Source organism: Schistocerca cancellata, chromosome 4 (genome assembly GCF_023864275.1).
Source record: "Schistocerca cancellata isolate TAMUIC-IGC-003103 chromosome 4, iqSchCanc2.1, whole genome shotgun sequence".
NCBI lineage: Eukaryota > Metazoa > Arthropoda > Insecta > Orthoptera > Acrididae > Schistocerca > Schistocerca cancellata.
In genome coordinates this window covers 651,399,705-651,406,064 of record NC_064629.1, presented here as the reverse complement: position 1 = coordinate 651,406,064, position 6,360 = coordinate 651,399,705, and positions in this window count along the sequence as shown.

Genomic DNA, 6,360 nt, shown 5'->3' with positions numbered 1-6,360 from the left:
ATTTCATTTTTACGAGTTTCATTTTTGAAAAGATCTAATTTGATGTTGAAGACTACTTATGTTTGTCTACTCAAGAAACGTTTTTTGTGCATTAATGTTTGTGAAGCTAAGAAGAGATAATTTTTCAGTACAGCACTTTCCTAACGAGAAAATTAATTACATTTGGTGAGAACGAAGTCTTTCTCGATGGCACTGATATGCAAAACATTTTCGTTTTTTCTTGCTGCGTCAATTCGGGATAAAAAAGTCTACAGCTTTCAACTATAGCCTCCATCGTCATCGTCAGGAGCAACTGACTGTCTTCTCTGCTGCTGTAGTGGCCTTATATAGCCCGTGGACGGCTTGTGATTGGTCGGTTGTTATATATTGCTGTCACAGCAGTATGCAATCCCTGACCAATCACAAGCTGTCGCAGCAGTACATAATCACTGACCAATCATAAGCCGACCAATCAGAAACTGTTCACGGGCTATATAAGTTCACCACAGAAGCAGTGAAGGAAAAAACCTCCCAAGTGCCCAAGTGGCGACCTCACTTCCATCCACTCCTCCAAAAAACCACCACCACCCCTCTTCCTTCTGATCCTCCATTGACACCACCCCTCCTTCCGCCTCCCAGCCCTGGCCTGTATACCTTCATCCTTGCCAATCCCGATCCTAAATTCTTAGATGCCCTCATCCTTACCCTCAAAATCCGTAAGTACATCCCAGTACCCCCATTACCCAACTTATCCCCCACAGAGACTCTGTCCTCCTCAAATCCCCCTCTCCCTCTTTCCATACTGATCTCCTCCGGCGCCTTCCCTGAATCACCTTTGGGCCCGATGCATCCCTCACCCCTTTCCTTACCTCCTCCTCTCCTCATGAGCCCCAAACTCCTTGTCGTCCACTAATGGACTTTGTAGGCTATAGTTGAAAGCTCATGACTTTTTTATCCCGAATAGATGCACCAAGAAAAACCGAGAATGTTTTGCATATCAGTGCCATCAAGAAAGGCTTCGTTCTCGTCAAATGTAATTGTCGTGATCACAAAACCTGTGACCATGGAGGCGGAGGTGTTGGTAGATTTCAGTGCCTACCCCTCCCTGGAAATCCGCTCAGCCCGCCGTATTTACAACTTCTCGAGCCCTGTCTTCCTCATGCAAGTCTTTACTGAGTCTGCCCCCTCCATAGATAACCTCCTCACTCAGGGAGACCTGATTTTCAACCGCCACCACCCCATTGACCCATCCCATTCCCCTCCCAAATCCTAGCCCTTTCCTCCTTCCTGCAACACCTGCAACGAACCCCACCCCACCTACTCCTCCAAATGCAAACCCAAATTCCCTCCCACCAGCCCTGAGCTCACAGCCCCTGTTTGGCCCAACAACCAGCCCATCCTCCCTCTACAGCTGAATCCAATTCCTGACCATTGTCCTACAGAATACCCACCCCTTCTCAAGCCCCCACACTCTCCAGCAGATCTCCCTTGCCACATCTTCCATTTGAATACCTTTGCTACCTACTCCCACTTTACCTTCACTCACCTAGACACCCTCATTTAAGCCCCTCTCTCCACACCCTGCTCCCTTCCCCCTCCAACCTCCTAGTGTGTCAACAGTATCGTCTCCTCTGTCAAAACATTCGCTCCCTCCCTGCCAACAAATACCTCTTTCAACCTTCTTTCAACCCCACCATGTTCTCTGCATCTCTCCCTCTCTCCTTCACCGCACTAACAATCCCCTTCCCCTCACACAACGTGGGGTGACTATTGGCCACCTCAAGCATCTCCCTTGCCAGCCACAGCCCCTACACAGTGACGTGACCAAATACCTTATCCTCAGCATCTTTTTCCCTCCCTCAGCTGTGCCACTATTTATATCCATCCTGCAGCTCCTCTCCCCTACGACTTCATTTCCCATGTTGACTGGACCTTCTCCACCTCAACATCCAGAGCCGTGAGCCTGACACCCTTCGGTGGTAGCATCAGCTCCTTTCCACCCACCATGGTGACCTTGTTCCTCTCCTACAGCACACCTGTCCTGAAAATAACTCCACCAAAGATGTCATCCTCGTCTCTCCCAAACTCCTTGGTTGCATCGCCACAGACGTCCTTGATCCAATTGGTATTTTTTCTTTTTTATTTACACGTCAAGTTCCGTAAGACCAAATTGAGCATCAAATCTCTAAGATCATGGAATGTGTCAGTACATGAAATTACAACCTAAAAGTAGTAACAGATAAAAATAAAATTTTTATGAATCAGAAAAAGTCAAGCCATAAATTTAAGTAAACGCAATCAACAATACAACAAGAATCAGCTTAGTTTTTCAAGGAACTACTCGACAAAATAGAAGGAGTGACCCATGAGGGAACTCTTCAGTTTCGATTTGAAAGCGCGTGGATAACTGCTAAGATTCTTGATTTTTTGTGGCAGCTTATTGAAAATGGATGTAGCAGTATACTGCACAAGAGTTACGGAAGCTCGATCCAAATGCAGGTTTGATTTCTGCCGAGTATTAACTGAGTGGCCGGCCGAAGTGGCCGTGCGGTTAAAGGCGCTGCAGTCTGGAACCGCGCGACCGCTACGGTCGCAGGTTCGAATCCTGCTTCGGGCATGGATGTTTGTGATGTCCTTAGGTTAGTTAGGTTTAACTAGTTCTAAGTTCTAGGGGACTAATGACCTCAGAAGTTGAGTCCCATAGTGCTCAGAGCCATTTTTTTTTTTAACTGAGTGAAAGCTGATTATTCTTGGGAATAAGCTAATATTGTTAACAAGAAATGACAGTAAGGAATACAAATATTGAGAGGTCAATGTCAAAATACCCAGGCTCATGAACAGGGGTCGACAAGAGTTTCGTGAACCTACACCACTTATTGCCCGAACCACCCGCTTCTGAGCCAAAAATATCCTTTTAGAATGGGAAGAGTTACCTCAAAATATAATACTATAGGACATACGCGAATGAAAATAAGTAAAGTAGATTAATTTTCGTGTCGAACGATCAGTCACTTCACATCCCGTTCGAATAGTAAAAATGGCAGCTTTAAGTCTTTGAACAAGATCCTGAACATGGGATTTCCATGAAAGTTTACTATCTATCTGAACACCCAGAAATTTGAACTGTTCAGTTTCACTAATCATATGCCCATTTTGTGAAATTAAAGCATCAGGTTTTGTTGGATTGTGTGTTAGAAACTAAAAACTGAGTCTTAATGTGATTTAGCGTTAGTTTATTTTCTACAAGCCATGAACTTATGTCATGAACTGCACTATTTGAAACCAAGCCAATGTTGCACACAACATCCTTTACTACCAAGCTGGTGTCATAAGCAAATAGAAATATTTTAGAGTTAACTGTAATACTAGAGGGAATATCATTTATACAAATAAGGAACAGGAGTGGCCCAAATACTGATCTTTGGGGCACCCCCCCCCCCCCCCCATTTCACTGTACCCCACTCAGATCCTACATCACAGCCATTCTAGACACTATGAATAATGACCTTTTGCTGTCTGTTCCTAAAGTAAGAGGTGAACCAATTGTGAGTTACTCCTCGTATTCCATAATAGTCCAACTTCTGGAGCAATATTTTGTGATCAACACACTCAAATGCCTTAGTTAAATAAAAAAAATGCCTAGCATTCGAAACCTGTTGTTTAACCCATCCAGTAAGCTCACAGAGAATATAGCATTTTCAGTTGTTAAAGGACTTCTAAAGCTGAATTGTAAATTTGATAGCGAATCGTGTGATATAAAATGATCAATTATCCTTACATACACAGCCTTTCATTAACTTTAGCAAACACTGATGGCATAGAAATAGGTCTAAAATTGTCTAAACTTACCCTTTATCCCTTTTTATAAAGCGGCTTTACTATTGAGTACTTTAATCGCTCAGGAAACTGGCCATTCATAAAGGAAAAATTACAAAGATGGCTAAATACAGGGCTAACATGTGCAGCACAGTACTTTAATATTCTGCTAGACACTCCATCATATCCATGAGAGTCCTTAATCTTCAGTGATTTCATTATTGACTCAATCTCCCCCTTATCTGTATCACAGAGGAGTATTCCAGACATCAATCTGGGAAAGGCATTTGGCAAGAGAGTTATATGATTCCCTGTAGAAACTAAATTTTTATTTAATTCAGCAGTAATACTCAGAAAATTATTGTTAAATGCTGTACATACATCTGATTTATCAGTAACAAAAATATTTTTACTACGAACTGACTTTATCGTCGACCTTGTGCTGCTGACCAGACACTTCTTTCACAACTGACCATATAGTTTTAATTTTGTCCTGTGAATTAGCTGTTCTACTTGCGTACCACATACTCTTAGCTTTACTAATAACATTTTTAAGCACCTTGCCAATGGGCTACAGCAGCTTGATTGTGATTACTTCTAACATTTTAATATAATTCCCACTTTATTATACATGATATCCTTACCCCACTAATCAGCCACCCAGGCTGCCTTGTACTGCTAGTACCCTGTTTAGAACTTTCTAATAGAAAGCAACTCTCAAAGAGCATAAGAAATGTGTTAAGGAAATTATAATATTTGTCATCTGTGTTATCGGCACTATAAACATCCTGCCACTCTTGTTCCTTGACGAGGTTTAAAAAACTCTCTATTGCTGTTAGATTAACTTCCCTACATAGTCTGTAACTGTAGGTGACATTTGTTTGAGTACAAAAGCCATTTAGTGTTAAAATTTGTGCATCATGGTCTGAAAGGCCATTCACCCTTTTACTAATAGAATGTCCAACTACACTACTGGCCATTAAAATTGCTACAGATGATAAACGGGTATTCATTGGACAAATATATTGTACCAGAACTGACATGTGATTACATTTTCACGCAATTTGGGTGCATAGATCCTGAGAAATCAGTACCCAGAACAACCACCTCTGGCCGTAATAACGGCATTGATACGCCTGGGCATTGAGCCAAACAGAGCTTGGATGGCATGTACAGGTACAGCTGGCCATGCAGCTTCAACACGATACCACAGTTCATCAAGAGTAGTGACTGGCGTATTGTGACGAGCCAGTTGCTCGGCCATCGTTGACCAGACGTTTTCAATTGGTGAGAGATCTGGAGAATGTGCTGGCCAGGGCAGCAGTCGAACATTTTCTGTATGCAGAAAGGCCCGTACAGGACCTGCAACATGCGGTCGTGCATTATCATGCTGAAATGTAGGGTTTTTCGGGTATCGAATGAAAGTAGAGCCACGGGTCGTAACACATCTGAAATGTAGCGTCCACTGTTCAAAGTGCCGTCAATGCGAGCAAGAGGTGACCGAGACGTGTGACCAGTGGTACCCCATATCATCACGCCGGATGATACGCCAGTATGACGATGACGAATACACGATTCCGATGTGTGTTCACCGGGATGTCGCCAAACACGGATGCGACCATCATGATGCTGTAAACACAACCTGGATTCATCCGAAAAAAAATGACGTTTTGCCATTCGTGCACCCAGTTTCGTCGTTGAGTACACCATCGCAGGCGCTCCTGTCTGTGATGCAGCGTCAAGGGTAACCGCAGCCATGGTCTCCGAGCTTATAGTCCATGCTGCTGCAAACGTCGTCGAACTGTTCGTGCAGATGGCTGTTGTCTTGCAAACGTCCCCATCTGTTGACTCAGGATTCGAGACGTGGCTGCACGATCCGTTAGAGCCATGCGGATACGATTCCTGTCATCTCGACTGCTAGTGATACGAGGCCGTTGGGATCCAGCACGGTGTTCCGTATTACCCTCCTGAACCCACCGATTCAATATTCTGCTAACAGTCATTGGATCTCGACCAACGCGAGCAGCAATGTCGCGATACGATAAACCGCAATCGCGATAAGCTACAATCCGACCTTTATCAAAGCCGTAAACGTGATGGTACGCATTTCTCCTCCTTACACGATGTATCACAACAACGTTTTCCAGGCAACGCCGGTCAAATGCTGTTTGTGTATGAGAAATCGGTTGGAAGCTTTCCTCATGTCAGCACGTTGTAGGTATTGCCACCGGCGCCAACCTTGTGTGAATGCTCTGAAAACTAATCTTTTGCATATCACAGCATTTTCTTCCTGTCGGTTAAATTTCGCGTCTGTAGCACGTCATCTTCGTGGTGTAGCAATTTTAATGGCCAGTAGTGTAGTAACAAAGAATGAATAAAAATATTGTCTAGGGCTGTGCTACTGTTCCCTGCACCCTAGTTGGAAAAAGCACAGTCTGCATCAGATGATATGAATTTAGGAGATCTACCAACATCCTTTTTCTTACACTATCATATGCAAAATTAATATTGAAGTCACCACGTATAACAAATTTTTTGTACTTCCTGTAAAGTGAGTCAAGAACC